This window comes from Cheilinus undulatus, linkage group 11, assembly GCF_018320785.1.
Source record: "Cheilinus undulatus linkage group 11, ASM1832078v1, whole genome shotgun sequence".
Lineage (NCBI taxonomy): Eukaryota > Metazoa > Chordata > Actinopteri > Labriformes > Labridae > Cheilinus > Cheilinus undulatus.
Window position 1 is genome coordinate 36,546,672 of NC_054875.1, and position 20,325 is coordinate 36,566,996.

The 20,325-nt window shown below is 38.5% G+C and overlaps 1 protein-coding gene across 2 annotated transcripts in view; it reads left to right on the forward strand.

The window, feature by feature from the left end:
* The first annotated feature begins 4,609 nt into the window (after positions 1-4,609).
* The window catches only part of frmd4bb (FERM domain containing 4Bb), a 47,075-nt gene continuing 31,359 nt past the window's right edge, over positions 4,610-20,325 (forward strand). For both annotated transcript variants that reach the window (XM_041800489.1, XM_041800491.1), the window contains exon 1: positions 4,610-4,763. The gene's annotated coding sequence lies outside the window, so the exon portion shown is untranslated. The remainder of the gene's footprint in view (positions 4,764-20,325) is intronic.

Sequence of the window (20,325 nt, forward strand, 5' to 3'; positions counted from 1 at the left end):
CAGACCACTAAAAGCTTACCCTGACTCTATTTTGAAACAGTTTTTTTCATATTCAAAGGCTACAAGTAGCCTATAATAATGCTTTAAGATTATTAAAGTCTAAAGATGGTGCAGTGCGTCTGAAATGTTTGTAGCAGAAGGAGCTAATACTCTCCAAACTGCCTGGAGAAATCTCGTATAAAAATTTATTGTCTCTGAGAATTAAGTCATGGCAGTCCTGTCTAACATCAGATACAGCACTGTTTGGTACATGTCACCATAATAGAGACATTAGATGACCCTTTTAGGTCTAAACTCATTTATACAGTTTCTCATATGTTGTACATAAATTCTGAATTTTTGCAGCTTTGTATTTTGTCATGCTTTCTTTCTGTGTTGTTTTTTTATTGTGACCTTGAACCTGTGTGGTTTTCTTTCACTGGATTGAGTTGATCCTTTATCCTGAACCTTTGCTCCCCACAAACATATAAACAAACACATAATACAACTTGTAGTAATTTATTACATCTGAAGTATTTCCATTCTTAAGATTTTGACTCATCTTTGGAGATCAATGCTGGTTTTCCTGTGATAAGGTGTTAATTTTGATTGTTTTCCTGAAGAGCCAGAGAAATTAAGTTTCGTCATGAAAAAAAAGAAAGTGTTTCCTCAAGACAGATGTAAAAAAAAAAAGAAATTAGATTTCATAAAAAAAGGAAGTTTATCATCACAGAAAGAATGAGCTTCCATACTAAAGCATATACTGTATCTTAACTCGCCTCTTTTATATTTTTTCTTGTTTTTGTTGTCATTAAATTTTACCAGAGCCATTAAAAGTCTTAAAATGTTTTATTGCTGCATTTTCCCATGACAAAAGGTTGATTTTGGTTGTTTTTTAATATCTAAAATATTTAAATCTTGTGTTCTTGAGACAGAAAAAAAAAGATTTTACTGGGATGATGTGTTAGTCCTGTTCATTTTCTTGAGACCCAGAGAAATAAACCCATTATTGAAAGAAAACCAGAACAGTTCATTATCATGAAAATGATATAGATAAGTTGAGATTTTAAGAAAACAATGGGAAATTACTAATAACAGTGGGAATGTGGTGTAAAGTATAATGTTTAAATGCATGTCCATTCATTGCTTCCATAATGGTAACACTTAAAGTGTTTAAATATATTTGTAATGAAAGTTCAGGACGAGACAATATTCAGCATTGCTGGTCTATTGTTCATTCTCACTATTGCATGCATTTCTCCGTGCATGCTGTAAAAATCAGCTGTTCAAATCTCATCCCATTTGTCCTATGGCTCCACTCCATCATTGTAAGTCATGTTACTGTTGTATTTCTTTTATTCCGTCGTTGTGTTTGACCCTCCACCTCCCCATCACCGCCAGCTCTTCACAGTTCCAACTCCTTTTTCAACTTCCCAGCCTCAGACGACATCTTCAGCCATCATCAAATCAACCGCGGCTCACAGGTCGATCGGCTTTTCATCTCATCAGCCTCTGATCATCAGCAGACACCTCCACCACTAGAGTCTAGACTCCACAGGGGGGTTAGATGTTCCTGCCCCTCAGCGCAGACATCCTTCAATCACCCTACTGCGTGTCCCTGAAGAGTTCAGGCACCAGAGATTCTCTGACAATAACTCATCAATGTGAAATAAATGTTTATCTTTCATTCAAGTCTCTCTTGAATGAACTGCCTTGTATCGTTTAATTATTGACTATACTACATTTTCTAATAAATTGTTGTCATGGTAATAAATAATGCATCTCTGTATTGGCTATAAAATAATAAATGGTACAGTTAACCTCCCCTAGAGGGAAGACATGATGTACTTCTTTGTTATGGCTGTTAGAACATTGGAAATATAATGAAAACAAATTCACATGGTCAGTACTAATCAGACATATCTTACCCATTAGACATTACAGAGAAACAGGGCTGAGCAACATGGACCCATAATCCTGTCTTTATATCTCTGAACTGCCTGGTGGTGCATGATAAACTGTCTATATTGATGTATTTCTGCAAAGAAATGACAAATTATTTTCATAGCACCAGAGTGATAAACTTCAACAGGATTCTAGTGAAAATCAAACCTGCTTGATGCCAGTGTCAGTGTTTTTTGACTGAGGCAGCCCAACTGTGGCAGTGACTTACACAGGAGTGGCCTGAAATAGTTGTGCCCACATTCAAGAATAAATGGCATTTATTTATTGTCTGAATTCCCTGTACATGGCTAAGGACTTATCTTTTCAGGATTTGAAGATAAGATGTCTGAACTCACAATATCAAGTATTAGTGCCATGCAAAGAGCTCTTGCTCACAGCAAAGAGAACTAGACGTCCTAACACTCAGTATTGGGCAACTTTTGGTTTAAATGATCAAATTTGAAGACACACTTACATACACAGTCTGAATTGGACAAAAACATTACATTTGCCGATACTGAGATGTCAAAATGTTCTGTTCTTTTTAAAACCATGTTTCAAATGGCAAAATCAACATTGCTTTAATAAGTTTTTTTCCAAAAAGTGCAGAAACAGAACCATTTTAGTTGCATTTTTAGCCAAAAGATAGTGAAAAAGAGCACAAATGCTTTTGCAACATTTGGAAATGTGGCAAAGATGAAGGTTTCCCTGTGGAGTGACGATTCATGCTTCTCTGTTAGTCAGTCAGATGGGTGGGTCTGGGTTTGGCGGATGCCGGGAGAATGTTGGTGCCCTACTGCTCTGTGCCAACTGTGAAGTTTGGTGGAGGAGCGATAATGGTATGTGCCGGTTTTTCAGGGTTTGGGCTAGACCCCTTATCACCAGTGAAGGCCAATCTTAATGCTTCAGCATACCAACACATTTTGGTCAATGCTGTGCTTCCGACTTTGTGGCAATGATGTTTGATGCGGAAGTACTTGACTGGCCCACACAGAGCCTCTTTGGGATGAACTGGAACAGAGATCGCCAGCTGGGCCTTCTAGACCAACATCAACCTCATAAATGTCAATTTCATAAATATGTATTTACTCTGTACTCAGAATCCCTGCTGGTGTAATGGTCAGGCAACAAACCCAGAAAGTGGGCCCTCCCCAGTTGTGATTTATAGACAGTATCAATACATGTGTTGTTGGATCAGTAGCATTGGTGCTATCAGTTGCTTCATTATGAAGCTGGAATTGGTTTTTTTTTTTTTTTTTTGCCACATTTACACCTATGTTTTTGCTTCTCTTATCCAATTTTTGCAACTTGCTACACACTGTGCCACATTCAACCTATTTCTGCCACTTTAAAAATCCTGTTTCACCATCTTTTCTGCCCATTTTTGCAACTTTTAAACCCTTCCCACAACTTTTTATCTGCCCGTCTTTATCATTTTTAATCTAATTGCCACTTTCTGCGCAGTGTTGCTTCTGTTGACACATTATCTCCACTATTAACCACTTTTCACCAATTTTTATGCCCATTTTGCCAATTTTAACAACATTTCAGTATTTGCTATGCCCATTCTTGCCATTTTAACCCATTTTTGCCACTTTCTGCCAATCTTTTTTACCGTTTATCCAATTTTTGCCACTTAAAATACATTTTTTCTACTTCTAACCCATTTTTATCACTTCCCACATATTCTTTTTGTCTTTCTTACCAATTTTTTTCTTCTTGCAACACATTTAGCCACATTCAACCAATTTCTGCTACATTTAAAAGCCAGTTTCAGCTTTTTTAATATTTATTTTTATTTATTTTTTTGACACATTAATGCCGCTATTAACCCTTTTTCATCACTTTTTATGCCAATTTTAACTGCATTTCATGATTTGTTATGCCAATTTTCACCACTTTTAACCTATTTTTGCTACTTTAAACCCATTTCTACTAGCTTTAAAACCCCATTTTCACCTTTTTGCCCATTTTAACCCATTTTAACTCTGTTTTTATGTAAAGGGGTTTACATTTTAAGAAGGCTATACATTACTGAATAAAATGTATTTGTTGTTTTGATAAGAGTGATTATTTTTCAGACGAATGAATAAAATAAAGTTATCATAGTTAACTTTACAATAGACCATAATTTTGCTGACCCACATGGGCCCCCAATTTGGCAGGTCCCCAGAAAGCTCTTCCCTTTATCCCCCCTTATGGGTGGCCTTACCTAGTTCTCCTCAAATGACCCTGATTGGTCAGAACCGTTTTCAGCTCTTTCCAATCAGATCAGAACTGACCAATCAAAGGTTTGCATCGGAGCTTTTCAAGATAGATTTGCCTGATCCATCTGCTTTGCTAGGTTATTGTTACTCAGGCCTATTTGTAGATATGATGGGTTGAGTGTACATTTGTGGTAGCCTGTGCTCTGATATGAAACCAAATTAGCCGAGTTGTCATTAAAAGCATTAAGGAAGGTGAGGGAAGCAGCACACAGCCTCATTATTAGCATCTCACCTCATTATTTTGTGGATTCAGTGTGAAGCAGGCCGGCCGGCAGCTGCTGGATGAGAGAGAGAGGGAGAGAGAGAGGAGGGGGAGGGAGAGGCGGGAGGGGATGCGGGGCTTGTTCACATAATAGCCGGCGGGTGAAGGCGTGGTGAGTGTGGCTCGATACGAGGCGGCTGTGTGAGCGCTCCACTTGTACCGGAGGATGAACGCGGACAGCGGCTGCACGGCGGCTCCCCTCCCGGTTCATAGAGGCAGCAACCGGGGAGAAAGCTGAACGGAGAGGAACGACATGCAGGGGGAGGATTCACCTTATCGATAACTAACGCGGGATATCAGGGGTTGCAAAGGTAAGGCTGTGTATGATATCATTGAGCTGCTTCAACCCGGTTCATGTGGAGACAAAGTAGACCGAGTCATGGTCGCGTGCGATATAACGAGAAAGCATCAATGGGATTCTAGCAGCATGGGTTTGGCTCTGTGTGTGTGAAACAAGGAGCAGCGAGGATGGATTTGACACGTTAGTGTAGTCGTGGGGCTCAGGTGGAAACCACCCATATTCAGTACAGTGGAGCCCACAGTAGAGCTCATTCATTGTTCTCCTCACACTGTGGAAACTGGCCCTGAGGTGGGCTAGTCTCATTATGGGAGACTGTGTGAATAAGGCGTGCTATTTTAAGACGTGTGATTGAGTTTAAAAGTAGTTTAGAGGGTATTTAATGGAAGTAATTGGATGTAGTCTGCTGTATGGCAAGGTAGGGTGAATATTAAAAATGCTGGATGAATCATCATCTTAACCCCTCTGCAGCCCCGTGAATCCTGCCTGTCCAAAATGCTCGTCTTTATCTATTTTATAGTTTTTTTTGCATGCATTTTCTTCTTTTCTCATGTTAGTGACCTGCAGATGTATTGCTAATTGAAATAACCATTAGAAATGTTACAGATTTGGTGCAGGAAGACCCATATCCACCCTGTCATCTCCTGATTTTCTCCTTTTAAATGTCTTCTGGCATGCTTTCACTCCCCAGGCTGCAAACAAATATGAACCCTGCAAAGGTTCATCACTTGACCTGCCTGTAAAGGAAGATGGTGTATTTAAAGCACCACATGTTGTAAACAGGAATTGCCGTTGAGATGCCTGCGTCTGTTTGACACACGTGTGCAGCATGCAACTTTGTCGCTCTTCCTCTGTTTTGGAGAAGAGGATGTCCTGTGTTATTTATCACATGTCAGCACCAAGAAGGCATTTTTTAAAACTCCTTAACTCGAGCGTAATCCTCCAATTCATTCAAAGTCGGCACAGGTTTCGATATATTTCTCCATGTGCAGTCTCACTTGTCAGCTGGAGAGCCTAACAAGGCGGAGATGTTTCTCTGTGTGTTTGATGCGGCTGAGAAATGTCTCAGCGCTCAGTTGGAAACCTTCCATTAAGGAATCAAAGCCTCTGAGACCTTCTGAGAAATGTGCTAAAGACAGAGAGAGAGGATCTATTTTTGGGCGAGTAATCGTATAGTCATACACTTACCACAGTGGGATTAAAGTCTGATATAATAAGGTGAAAGCTGAGGCAGCTGCACTCAAGTGGAACAGGTTGGCACGTGAGGATTTGGGGTTATTCGCATGCAAGAGAGAAATCTGACATATCAGCTGATCCATGCTTTCATTTGAAGACAATGAATCTAACATGATTGCACCGTTGTAAGTGTTGCAGGGATGAGAGGATTTTCCCCCCGCTGCAGACACCGGTTCTCTGTCCACATCAAGCAATTTGGTCATGTTCCATTTTCTCCACCCCTTCACGTCCGTGCCTCAGTGCTTCGTCCCTGAGCTCTGCAGAAAGTCACTGCAGCTCTCTCTAATAAAACTCTGCAGTTTGATATCACGAGTGCCAGTGGGGACAGCTGGAAACTCGTGCAGAATGAGGGCAACTGGTGGCAGCGCTGTCAGAACAGTGACTGCTTTTAGACAAGTCTGTGTGCTTCAAATCACTTTTTAAGCTTTAATGTATTTAATTCTGGAACTTAGAGGGATTTAACCCAGATCAAGACAGATACAGAGGGGTAGATGCTTAGATTTTCAATCATTTTGTTTGGAGTGGAGGGATTGTGCTTCATCTGAGGATAGTCATGTCAATCATGCGCTGTAGGCCCAACTTTATCAATCCAACCCTTGATTTGGATGTTGGCTGTCTTTAGACTTCATGAAATTAAAGAGGCTTCTGTCTGAAGTTAAGATGCCTAAACAGCCATTCTTCTTATAGCACGTCTTTCACATTACATCCTGTGTGCATATCTAAGAGTGTGATTTAAGTGATCATATCCCCCAGATAATGAACCAATTCATGGCATGGTTGACAAAGAAGAAGACATACTTTATTAATCCCTGAGGGGACTTCCACTCTCCACAGTTATTGGACATGCTCCAGATAAGAGCCAGGAATACATACATGCACAAACACAATACTGTAGAGCAGCAGTAAAGCAGAGATGCCAGAGTGAGGGGCTGCACATGAAAGAACACACAAGCAGTTGCAGGCTCAGGGTCTTGCTCAAGGGCACAGTGGCAGTGCTTGGAGAGTGAAGTGGCACCTGTACAGGAACCAGGCCAGTTTCTGTACTTTGTAGTTAAATAAGTGACCTTCCAGTCCGAACCTCTACAGACACAGCTACTGCTGCTACTGGTTGTACAAGAGGAAGGAAGGACTCTAATTTAGGTCAATAAAGGCTGATACTTACAGCTGATATAGGCCAATATTTATTGCCCTTATAGACTGAAAAGGCTGATATAGGCCAATATTTATTGCCCTTATAGACTGAAAAGGCTGATATAGGCCAATATTTATTGCCCTTATAGACTGAAACAGCTGATATAGGCCAATATTTATTGCCCTTCTAGACTGAAAAGGCTGATATAGGCCAATATATACAGCCCTTATAGACGGATACTTACAGCTGATAACGGCAAATATTTACTGCCCTTATAGACTGAAACAGCTGATATAGGCCAATATTTATTGCCCTTATAGACTGAAACAGCTGATATAGGCCAATATTTATTGCCCTTCTAGACTGAAAAGGCTGATATAGGCCAATATTTATTGCCCTTATAGACTGAAAAGGCTGATATAGGCCAATATTTATTGCCCTTATAGACTGAAAAGGCTGATATAGGCCAATATTTATTGCCCTTATAGACTGAAACAGCTGATATAGGCCAATATTTATTGCCCTTATAGACTGAAACAGCTGATATAGGCCAATATTTATTGCCCTTCTAGACTGAAAAGGCTGATATAGGCCAATATTTATTGCCCTTCTAGACTGAAAAGGCTGATATAGGCCAATATTTATTGCCCATATAGACTGAAACAGCTGATATAGACCAATATTTATTGCCCTTATAGACTGAAACAGCTGATATAGACCAATATTTATTGCCCTTATAGACTGAAAAGGCTGATATAGGCCAATATTTATTGCCCTTATAGACTGAAACAGCTGATATAGGCCAATATTTATTGCCCTTCTAGACTGAAAAGGCTGATATAGGCCAATATATACAGCCCTTATAGACAAAAACTTACAGCTGATATCGGCTAATATTTACTGCACCTATATACGGATACTTACAGCTGATATAGGCCAACATTTACTGCACTTATAGACGGATACTTACAGCTGATATAGGCCAATATTTACTGCACTTATAGACAGATACTTACAGCTGATATAGACCAATATTTACTGCACTTTTAGACAGATACTTACAGCTGATACAGCCCTTATAGACGGATACTTACAGCTGATATAGGCCAACATTTACTGCACTTTTAGACGGATACTTACAGCTGATATACACCAATATTTACTGCACTTATTGACAGATACTTACAGCTGATATAGGCCCACATTTACTGCACTTTTAGAAGGATACTTACAGCTGATATAGGCCAATTTTTACTGCCCTTATAGACGGATACTTACAGCTGATATAGGCCAACATTTACTGCACTTTTAGACGGATACTTACAGCTGATATACACCAATATTTACTGCACTTATTGACAGATACTTACAGCTGATATAGGCCAACATTTACTGCACTTTTAGAAGGATACTTACAGCTGATATAGGCCAATATTTACTGCCCTTATAGACTGATATGGCTGATATAGGCCAATATTTATTGCCCTTATAGACTGACATTTACAGCCCTTATGGTCTGATATTTACAGCCGTTATAGGCTGATACAGCCGATGAAGGCCAATATTTACAGCTGATATAGGCCATTATTTAAAGCTGATCTAGGCTGATATTTACAGCTATTATAGGCTGATATTTACAGCTGATATAGGCTGATATATACAGGAAGTATAGGTTAATATTTACTGCTAAAATAAACTGATATATTATTTACTAGGGGTTGACGATATTGTTTTTTTATGGTGATCCTGATACTGACTATTTGTACTTCATAAGAAGGATAACTGATATTTGGAGGTGATAGTTATTTATAATTATTTTAAAAATGTACTTAATGCTGCAAAAGTAAAGCTGCACAATCAAAAAAAAAAAAAGAAAAATGAATAAATATAGCCATAGCTCTGTAAGCATTACAAACAGCACAGGGAAACACAGTAGAAGTAGGACAACAGAAAGTGATTCCATACACCTACTGTGTCAGTGACACCCAGGCTTAAGCGTTGATTGGCTAGAACTCATGTAACATCCAGCCAATCAGACTGCATTATATACAGATCATTTGGTAAGACTTTGGAGAGTGAAATTTAAGCCATACCTTGTAGTGGAGCAGAAGAAATGCACTTTTTTATTAGTTAATTTAGTTGATGATTGGTAAAATAAAGGGCTGATTAGGATAACTGGCCAAATGCCAAATATCGACATCAATAATCGGCCAGACCAATAATCTGTCAAACCTTAACATTTGAAGACATTGTAGCACAATACATCTGACATCGGACTGATATTTACAGCCAGTATGCTATTTTCAGATGATATGGAGTGATATTTACAGCCAGTATGCTGATATCTAAAGCTGATATATGCTGATATTTTCAGATGATATAGACTGTTATTTACAGCAGACATAAGCTGATATTTACAGCCAGTACGCTCATATTTAAAGCTGATATATGCTGATATTTTTAGATGATATAGACTGATATTTACAGCAGACATAAGCTGATATTTACAGCCAGTATGCTGATATCTAAAGCTGATATATGCTGATATTTTCAGATGATATAGACTGTTATTTACAGCAGACATAAGCTGATATTTACAGCTAGTACGCTCATATTTAAAGCTGATATATGCTGATATTTTCAGATGATATAGACTGTTATTTACAGCAGACATAAGCTGATATTTACAGCTAGTACGCTCATATTTAAAGCTGATATATGCTGATATTTTCAGATGATATAGACTGATATTTACAGCAGACATAAGCTGATATTTACAGCCAGTATGCTGATATTTTAGAGCCGATATATGCTGATATTTTCAGATGATACAGACTGATTTACAGCTGACATAGGCTGATATTTACTGCTGATATTGGCTGACATTTACAGGCAACATAGGCTGAATTTATAGATGATATATATCTATATATACAGCTGATATATATACAGATGGTATAGGCTGATATTTAAAACTTATTTAAACTAATTACAGCCGCCATGGGCTGATATTTACTGCCAATATAAGCTGATAGTTACAGCTGATACCAGCTGATATTTACAGCTGACATAGACTGATATAGTTGACAAAAGCTGATATACACAGCCAATATGAGCTGATATTTAAAGCTGGTATTTGCTGATATTTATAGCTGTCAGACTGATATTAACAGCCAACACAGGCTAAATTTATAGTTGACATATATCCATGTTTACAGCTGCTATAGGCCAGTATTTGCAGATGGTATAGGCTGATATTTATATCCATTCTAAATATTGGCAGACATTTTCATATCTAAAGTACCGACATTGCCTTTTTTCATTTGATATCTGCTGATACTGATTTTCCATTATGTTGTGCATTCCTTGCAATTATTTCATTTAAAAGTGTGCCACCTCAATTTCACTGCAAGTTGTGTCTTCTTTGGCAGTCTTTTTCCCTTAATGTCCCACCCACAACACTATTTGACTGCATAGATGTCATACATGTTATAGCCATGTTCATGTTTCATAAGTAGTGATGAAGTAGTACAGTTTTTGAATAACAGATTTACATCCTATTATGTTGTAACAAGGATTAGTTATTGATCTCATGAACAACTAATAATCCTGAATAACTGTAACAACAGGCAGACTTGTTCAATGTGAAATGTCAATGTGATGACTTACAGGCAGATCAGAGTAGAAAAGACAGGTCAAGATCTCTTAATCAAGATGTCAGCAAAATCAAGCAACACGGTAGAACCACTTGTTTTTATAACATTTGTATCCGAGTTTTTTTACTGAGTTGAAACCAGTGGATTAAATCTAACAGTGTAAACATTCCCTGTCTGCCAGCTTGTTTGAGTTGGCCTGTTATGAATTGTGTGATATTTTGGGCACTTTAAGATTCGCTTGACAGCTTCTCTGTGCCCTGGAAAAAGTAGGAGGTATTTGTGAACCACATTCGAATAAGGAGTCTTTAAATGGGACAGCCTTTGACACACCACTGTAATGCAATCAGTTTTCCAATGCACCCTCCTGAGGATGCAGCACTTGAGTTGGGACTGTTTCATCAAGGTAATGAATATTATCCTTAAAAAACAAGCTAGCACAGCAGCATGCTGGCACACTTAGTCTTTATTTTAAGAGAAAACAAATGAAAAACTTTTAAGTATTTGAAATAGATGGTTTTTCAAAACTTTGTGTCTTTACAGAAGCTTTGTTGGGAATTCACAGAAACTAAGAAGCACTGAAGTGAATGTTGTAGCCTCACAGGTTCAATTAAAATCTTTGGTTCTATGGCTTTTCTTCATTTTAAAGAGTCACGATCACTCAAGGTCAGCTCTTACGAAAGCAGCTGAACCTCGGTGAGTTCAAACACCATAAATCTGTGAAAAAAATCACAAGATGTGAGAGTATTTAACATTAACCCTGCTGTTATTAAAAACCCACAGAGACTGAAAGAAGCAGATTTTTCCGCTCCTATCACAATGACTGCCCCATGATTTTACTTGCATTTGTAGGACAGCCATAAGAAAATATATCACTTTGTCCAGACGTCCTTTTCAGGGTAGGAATAGGAATAGAAACTGCATGATGACATCATTCACATGAATCACTCCTGTGTGATGCAGCCTGCTCTCCTTGTATCAAAGACTTTGACTGTCAGAAGACTGCATTAATATTTCTTTTAAGCCTCTGATTTTTCTGTAATATCCCAAGCTTCATTGTGCTCATGAATTTCCCGGATATCACAAAGAGCCAGCCAGGTTCTCTTTGGGAGATGATGAAGACTGATACCTTTAGACCGCTGACAGAATGAGTCATGTTGAGATATCGGATGATGTTTGAGATAGTCCTGCACTGCAGCCTGCAGCCTCTATAACCAGAGCTATCTGCTGTTTACTCACTCTGTCTGGAGTTATTTTACCTTCAGTGATTAATGAATAACTTTTACAGCCAAAGAGGGCGGCTGTTTTCAGTAAATTTAACATTGGAGTAGTCTCCTTACTATGGATGACTAATCAGCCACTCACTAATTATTTCTTAATGAAAAAAACAGCACTATGCAGAACTTATGGGCATGTTTGGGCCAAAAGTTGAGGCTGAATTAAGGTGTGAAATGAAGAGTAAGCCCACCTAAGGGCACCATCAGGCGGGAAGGGGGATTGACACAACCCCAGTCATGCTCTGGATGTCTGTGCATATTACCAGGGCATGGAAAAATAATTTATTGAATAAATAACAGAGTCCACAGCTTTAGGGCAGAGTAAGGGGTGGATGTGTAAGCACATCCTAGGGTAAAGTCAGGACAGGAAGTAGGGTTGCCATGGGCCCCTGGCCGTGCTGTGGATGTCCCAAGGGCCTGAAAACCACTGGTGGTCACTGGGCTTATCAATAGGAGTGAAACGGCCTGGCCAAAAAAAATTCTGTCGAGCTTGACCTAAGCTGCCAAGCAACACATATGTGTGTCGACATGTATCGAGCTGGACTCTGGCCTCGGGTTGTGGTACATCAGGCCCCGTGATAAATCCTTAGGGCCCGATATGCCTAAAACTTGAACACATGACTGTGTATTAATAACAGACCTCCTGGACATCACCCACTTATCTGTCCATGAGTCTAAAGTGAAAGCCACTTTGTTAACATGAAAACTTGGATGTCTGCTTATGCAGATGATGTTGTCTTCTTCGTGTGATTTGACTAGTTTTAAGAAAAACCTAGCTGACTACAATGTTGGGTTAAAATTGACTACATAGAGAAAATTCCCAGCCCTTTACACCCTGTTTATACAATGCATAAACAGGAAGAGACGTACAAGACTGTTCTGTCAACTGATGTGATCTACTAGTAAACAACAAGCATAGCTGTCAGTTCAATTCAATATAAACCACTATTAGCCCCTCCAGTATTGTTTGGTCAACACACAAGCTGCTTCCAGGTAGCACAGGTATATAGGCGTGTTCCAGGCATGTGCAATATATCATGTAGAACCTAGCTTTTTCATATCTGTCTTGAAGGCCGGGGTGATATAACCTAAAATTTCATATCACAGTATTTTCATACCCTTTGCGGTAACTGCATTATCACGGTGTAACAAAATCTTGAGATAATGCATTTAAATGCATATTCAGGGGTTACAACTAGGCCCCGATTGATATGGATTTTTGGGGTGCCGACACCGATAATAGACAATAAAAAAATTATGATGATTGATACATTGGCTGATTAAATTTGTACATACGTTTTTTTGATTTATTAATAATTAAAACAAATAGCTGCTTCTGACCCCTTAAATGTAGTTCAAACACGTGTTGCACAATAATCTAAATTGAAGGCAGGACATTTTACTATTATTAAATACTTTTATTATCAAAAAGAGCTTTAATGAAGAAAATGCTGTGAAAAAATGCAGTAACCTCTAGGGAAATGAATTACAAAATAAAATGGCGAGGCTATTAATGAAATTAGAGTTGTATTTACAGATGTAATTGGTGTGCATAACATTGCACAGATGTGTCTAATGAAATGGTCAGTGAGTTAAGTCACAAATTATGAATTTATTATTATCCATAAGTAATAAGTGGATAAGCAGTGTCATAATAGTCACTGATATGAAATGCGCCTCTATGCTGATAGTTACTCGCGTTACTCTAACTTGCTCTGGTCTGATCTGGCAGCGTGCAGTGAGCATAACATTACTGTGAGATATTGCACCATTACGTCATTGTGTTGTTACTGACTCATCTAAAGTCTATTGCTAGCTAATGTTAAGCTAGGTTATCCTAACTTTAGCCTGCTAGCATTAAACAGATAATCAAAACCAGCACAAGGAGGTACATCATGACTCATGGACAAGAAACAAAACATTTTTTGAGCACCCCCTACTGGATAAATAATAGAGCATAGACATAATGTCTAAGTAAAACCAAGTCATACTCCCCGCACTTTATTAGTGAAAATACAAGTGTTAACATCGACATCTTTTGGCCAACTTTTGGCTGATTAACAATCATTTTAATAGATTATAATCAGCCAATGGATTAGTTGGTTGGGTTTGCTCCATATGCAAGACACTTTACCCCAAATTGTCTCCCCTGCTGCATAATTGGTGTGTGAATGTGTGTGTTAACACTGATGGCTACTCACCTCCACCATGAGTGTATGAATGTGGAGTGAATGGGTGTAACCTCTGAGTGACAAATGCTCTGAGTAATTTAGAAAAGTGCTAAACAACATCAAGTCCATTTACCAAATATTGGACAATCAAAAACAAGAGAGGAATTAACCGAAGTCCCTGGGTCTTTACCAGCCAGATGTTTTACTTTGATGGGGTACTAAGTGGAAATTAATGGGAGAAAAAATATTTTTTTGACTGTAGCATTGGGCTGCAACATAACAAAAATGGTCTAAAGTCAAGGCAGTCTGAATACTATCTGAATGAACTGTAGATGTCAGAGGATATTCACATCTGATATGGAGATTTTCTATTCATACACATTGTCTTAAAATTTAACAGGAACTGTAAAATGGACTTTTGCACATTTCTGTTGTATTTAAAGGGCAGGAACAGGTAATGGATAATCTAAAAATACTTTAAAATGAAAATTAAGACAATAAATGCTTGTGTTATTGATTTCCATTGTTGTTGCTTTAATATTTTGAGTGTTCCTGCTGTTTTTATTGCTCTATTGATTTCTGATCCGTTTCTTGTTCTTGACCTTTACCTCTTAATACTGTTCTGTTTAATTGTCTTCTTTTGTTACAAAACCTTCATTTCTTTGGCGATTTTATTGTCAATAAAATGGATTGATCGGAAGTCTTGCGCCAAAAATTTGTGCGAACATTGACCATGTATTTTCTATTATCTAGTTGAGTGTTTCCAGGAGAACATGTAAGCACAGAGAGCAGACGGCGACTTGTATGTGATACCAGCCTACATTAATAATGCATGAAAACGGGAAACCGAGATAAGACAGGCGTCAGTCTGGACATGACATTTAACCAGCATGACGTGTTTAACTGTGACAGCCAGTTTACCCAGGAGACACAGGAATTATTGTGCAAACTAGAATCAAGGCATGGCTTTATTTTTACTATAAAGAGTACAAACAACAACAGCCGTCATCATTGAATACTTGAATCTTATAATCAGCAGTTATTCTTTGTTTCTTTGCTGTAGAGGCCACATCTGCACCCTCCCAGAGTCTCCACTGGGATGTTTCACTGTTACACACCATAACAAGCTGTCTATATGCTAACCTCAGGCTCCAGACTATAGAGGCGAACCCAAACCCTGAGGCGTAGTACTCAGCCTGCGCCTGTCCAGTCTTTGGAGAGTACGACACAAAGACTGATGGTTCTTTTATCTCTTCTCTCACTCTTTTTTGCATGAAGGTTTAACGCTTGTTTTAATTCCACAGGGAGCAACACAGGCCTTTTGTTTAGGTGGAGTTTGACTGACTAAACAACGCTGTCTGTTGAAGTGGGTACAATACAAATACACAGCATGAGAACAGAATCATATTACTGGCCGTTCGACTTTTGGGTTTCAGTCTTTTTTTAATTTTACATAACATTTAACTTGGATATGATACTTTTAAATATGGAACAATATCAGCTTTGATACCACAACAACGAAAACAGAAGTGCAAGACTCTCAGTATTGGGTTAGTTCTTATTTTTTTTATCAGAAATTGCATGCAAACTCCTGCACACCTGCACGATAAATGCCAACATTTACAAAAGCATTGCTCTACAATCTTATCTTTTAGATGGACAGATCATCTCAGTAAGAGCTTCACTGTAACGAAACCCAATCTAGCTCTGTAGTCAGATATCAGTGTCTGTATCAGTATCAGGCCAATCTTAGACGAGCTGCACTGATAGAGAGATTCATCATTTAGCAGGAAGTCAATCTGCAACTGTTTCGGCAGTTATGTAATCCCTTATGTCGATTATGCAAAAATTCACAATTGCTGCTTCCAAGATTGGTACTTTTTCTGTCTTATGTCAGTGTTAGCATCTTTAGGTAAGGATAAGTGGGTGTAGAGTTGGGTTCCCTGCATGTAATATTATGAAAATTTGGTCTATATACTAGGTTTGAATAATGATGGAAATAGGTGATTATTTTTTTGGTTGTCAGTATTAAAACTATTAGTATAACAGTATAGTTTAACATAACTTTAGATTCAGAGCTTGTGCATGCTGGGATTTTTTTGTGTTGGCTAATGGCTAATGTAGAAATAACTTACAAGATTGTGATATTAAATGGCTTCAACATTTTATTTAAACCTCAGTTTTTAATTGTACTGTAGCACTTTGCTCTTATACTTGACCTGCCTTTTTATCAGGGCTGTCATCGCTAATGCAATAATCAAGATGGAATTAATAACTGCAATTTATAGCATCTCTCCTCTTGTTATTCAGACAAATAATCAAAGAAGGAACTTCTACTCAGGATGCTCCCATGACCACCAGGGGAGACAAATCTGGCATCAAATCAGGCTTAAAATTGAGTAATGAGTGGACAGCCTAATGAGGTTACTTGCACAGACAAAGCAACAGCAAAAGCCGTTGCAATTAGTGAGTCATTTTGTACATGCGCTCCTGTATTTTTCTTCGTTGATAAAAATGTGTCTCTTTGTCAGTATTTGATTCTCAGACAAGACACTGGCAAGAATGGCTTCATATTGTAAATGTAGAATGGAAAATACTATATGTTATGGAATTAGAAATATTGATTCTTAAACATGCAGTTAAAATATGATTAATTGCTAAATTTTAAACATCTATCAGCCCTACTTTTTTAAATGAAATATTCAGCATTATGTGGCTCTTTATGCACATTAATATATCTTTTGTTTATGGAATAAGCATTATGTAGGATAATTTTCAGTACTTTAGGATACTTTGTGATTCAAATGAGACGATATCTGTTATCTGTTTATATCAGTCTGCAATTTAAACAATGTGCAGGAGTTTTTCTGGCCTTTTGAAGACAAGAAATTAGTCAGTAGAACTTGTGTTTTTGTTGATGTGGTAGCCAAATAGGCCCTTTTAACTTCAATCTACCCACCAGGACCAGTGCTCCAAGAATCATAATAAAGGCTTTCAGTTTAAAACTCAAAAGAATGAATAGAAATAGAAAACAATTCAACAGCAACTCTTCTGATAAACTGAAGTAAAGGACAAAAAAATATAAAGCAATAACAGACAGAAATGTACCAAATCTCAGTCCGTATTTGTCTGTAAGCTGAAATGTTTGTGAAGCGTGGTGTGTGTTTTGTGACACAGAAACTGCCGGGTTCATCAGGGTTGCTGGGTTGCTCCGTCAGATATAAATAGCAGCTCTCGTAGTGATTACAACTCTCAGATGATTTATGGTTCAGATTCCTAAAAACCTGGGCTCCTCCTCTTGCTCTCTTCATCTTTATTGCATTAGTGCGAGTCATCCCAGCTGAATTACAACCCTGAGCTAATAACTGCCTCTGAAAATCTCTCAAGAGGCCATTTTCTCCGTGTGAACTACTTTCCCTCCACATAGAAGAGCGATGCACCATCTAGTGGCTGGTGCTTTTACTGTAAATGTACAAGAAGAGGTGTCATGCCTATAACAGAGACAAAGTGTATGACCTCACCAGGCTACAGTCCAGCTCAGATCAATGTAATAATACTCCTGCTGATCGTCACAGGCTGCCTCAATCAGAAATAATTCGGTTTATTGAATGTGCACGTTTAATTTAGATCATGAAAGAGGATTTATAGCTGCAGTGGTGAAAAAGACACATTATTCTGAGGCAGTAATTGACAAAGTGCTCCTTTAAACGGTACAGATGGTGTAATTTACAGTAGAAGCTGTGTGCGTCACCCTCATTCAGGAAGCAGGGCAATTTGTTTAATCATTTATTAGTGCAATGTGAGAAAGAATGACTGAGGAGGTGAGGTAATGCTTTGTGAGTTGTTTTTGTGTCTTAGGCGGGAAATTTCCCCCCACTTCATGATCAGATACATGTATTCAAATACATGGACTTTAATAGGGAGTCCCAAACTATGATAGCCTCCACTCTTCATGGAGGGCTTTCTACCAGGTTTTTTATTAGTGTGCCCATTCATTCTGTAGAGCATCTATGAGGTCAGGCACTGATGTTGGACAAGAGGGCCTGGCTCGCGATCTCCGGTCCAGTTCATCCCTGGAAGGTCAGGGCTCTGTGCAGGCCAGTCCTGTAGAAAAGGACCTTTATCAAACTATTGCCACAAGTTGGAAGCATAGTATTACCAAAAATGTCTTGGCATGCTGAAGCATTTAGATTTGCCTTCACTGGAGATAAGAGGCCTAGCCAAACTCTGAAAACCAGCCCCATATTATTATCCCTCCTCCATCAAACTTCACAGTTGGTGCAATGCAGTCAGGCAGGGAACGTTCTCCCAGCATCCGCCAAATCTAGACTCACCCATTTGAAACAGAGAGGACACTCCACATAACAGGTTTCCACTGCTCCACAGTAGGTGTCAGTGTGCTGACCCCCCTTTATCTGATGCTTGGCCTCAGACTTGGTGATGTGAATCTTCATGGAAACCTATTCCATGAAGATCCTGGTGCACCGTTTTTGTGCTTACATGAATGCCAGAGGAAGTTCAGAACTCTCCAGCTATGAATCAGCAGCACACTGGGGACTATTATACACCAAGCGCTTCCGTGATTTTACATGGTCTTCTACTTCGTGGCTGAGTTGCTGTTGTTCCTAAACACTTCCACTTTCTAATAATATCACTTACAGTTGACTGTGGAATGTCCAACAGGGCTGAAATTTCATAAACCATCTTTTTGCAAAGGTGGCATCCATCATAGTACCACACATGAAGGCACAAGTCAAAAGTTAAAAGCCTGAGCTGGAAAACCGAATTTTAAAATGTTTTAGTGTTTAAGTTGAGTAAACAGTATGCTTACAGGGAAGAAGCTTGTCCCCAATGAAAAAATTCTAACACAGCAAGTGTAGCTTACAAAGCTCCCTCAGCTGTGTAGGCTATGTAGCTAACAGAACTATGTAGCTAATGTCACAAAGCATCTACGTAAGTGAATTCTCTACATTATCTGTGCAGCTAAGTTATTTTAGATATGTTGGCTAAGGCTCACATTGCTAAAGCTAATTTAGCTATAGATAATGTGGCTATGTAGCTTATATAGCTAATGTAGGTAGTGCTGCTAAAGATAAGCTCACATAGCAGCTTTGTAAGCTGTGTGTTCCCATGTAAACTGTGTAGCTAAAGCAGCTCATGTTGCTAAAGCTAACTTTAGCAACATGAGCTGCTTACAGTACCATGCTTGAAGCCACAAGTTTAAAGTTAAGAGCCTGATTTAAAAACATTTAATACAGCTGAGTAAACATTTGCTTAATGAAAAAATGCTAACGCAGCGTACGTAGCTTACATAGCTCTGTTTGATGTGTAAGCTATATAGTTAATGCAGCTATGTAGCTAATGTAGCTAAAGATAAGCTCACAAAGCAGCTATGCACACTACGTATCTATGTTAGCTACGTAGCTATGTAGCTTCAGCTATGTTTGCTGAGGCTCACATTGCTAAAGCTAACCAGCTACATTGACTTGCGTTAAATGTATAGTGTAGCTATGTTGGCTCTAGTTAAAGCTAACGAAGCTAAAGCCAACCACTGTCTATGTAACTACTTCTAAAATGGATCTATGCATAATTTAATCCCGGATTAGACCTCTGACCTTTTCTTCTGTTTTATTTATGAAATTTTTGTTAGTCTGTAATAATTGCAATGTGCTTATTTCATGAATGTTACTGTCAGCCTTTGTTTATGGACAAAGATTAAAAAAAAAACCTGAAACTGTAAATATTACAGATATGTGAATTACAGCACTTCCTTCCTGAGATATGTGGAGTCTTAGATGAATGGTCTGTGAAATTGGCCATCAAAAATATACAGTCTTTAGCCAGACCCTTATCAAAAAAGTTGATTTGAAGGTTTAGTTAAGTACGATATATCCATTTGGTGACAATTCCATGTCTTTACGTTACCCATGATGTCAAACAAGAAAGGTTAAAAGCAGATAGTGTGCTCTGCAGGTAATAAAAGAGTATTGAGCTACATACAAGTCAAAGAAAGTCTAGATTTAGTAAGGTAAAGTTAGATTCCCAGAGTAAAGTCATGCTAAACCATCTTTTATTGACTACTTATGCTCCCTGTCTGACCCCAGTC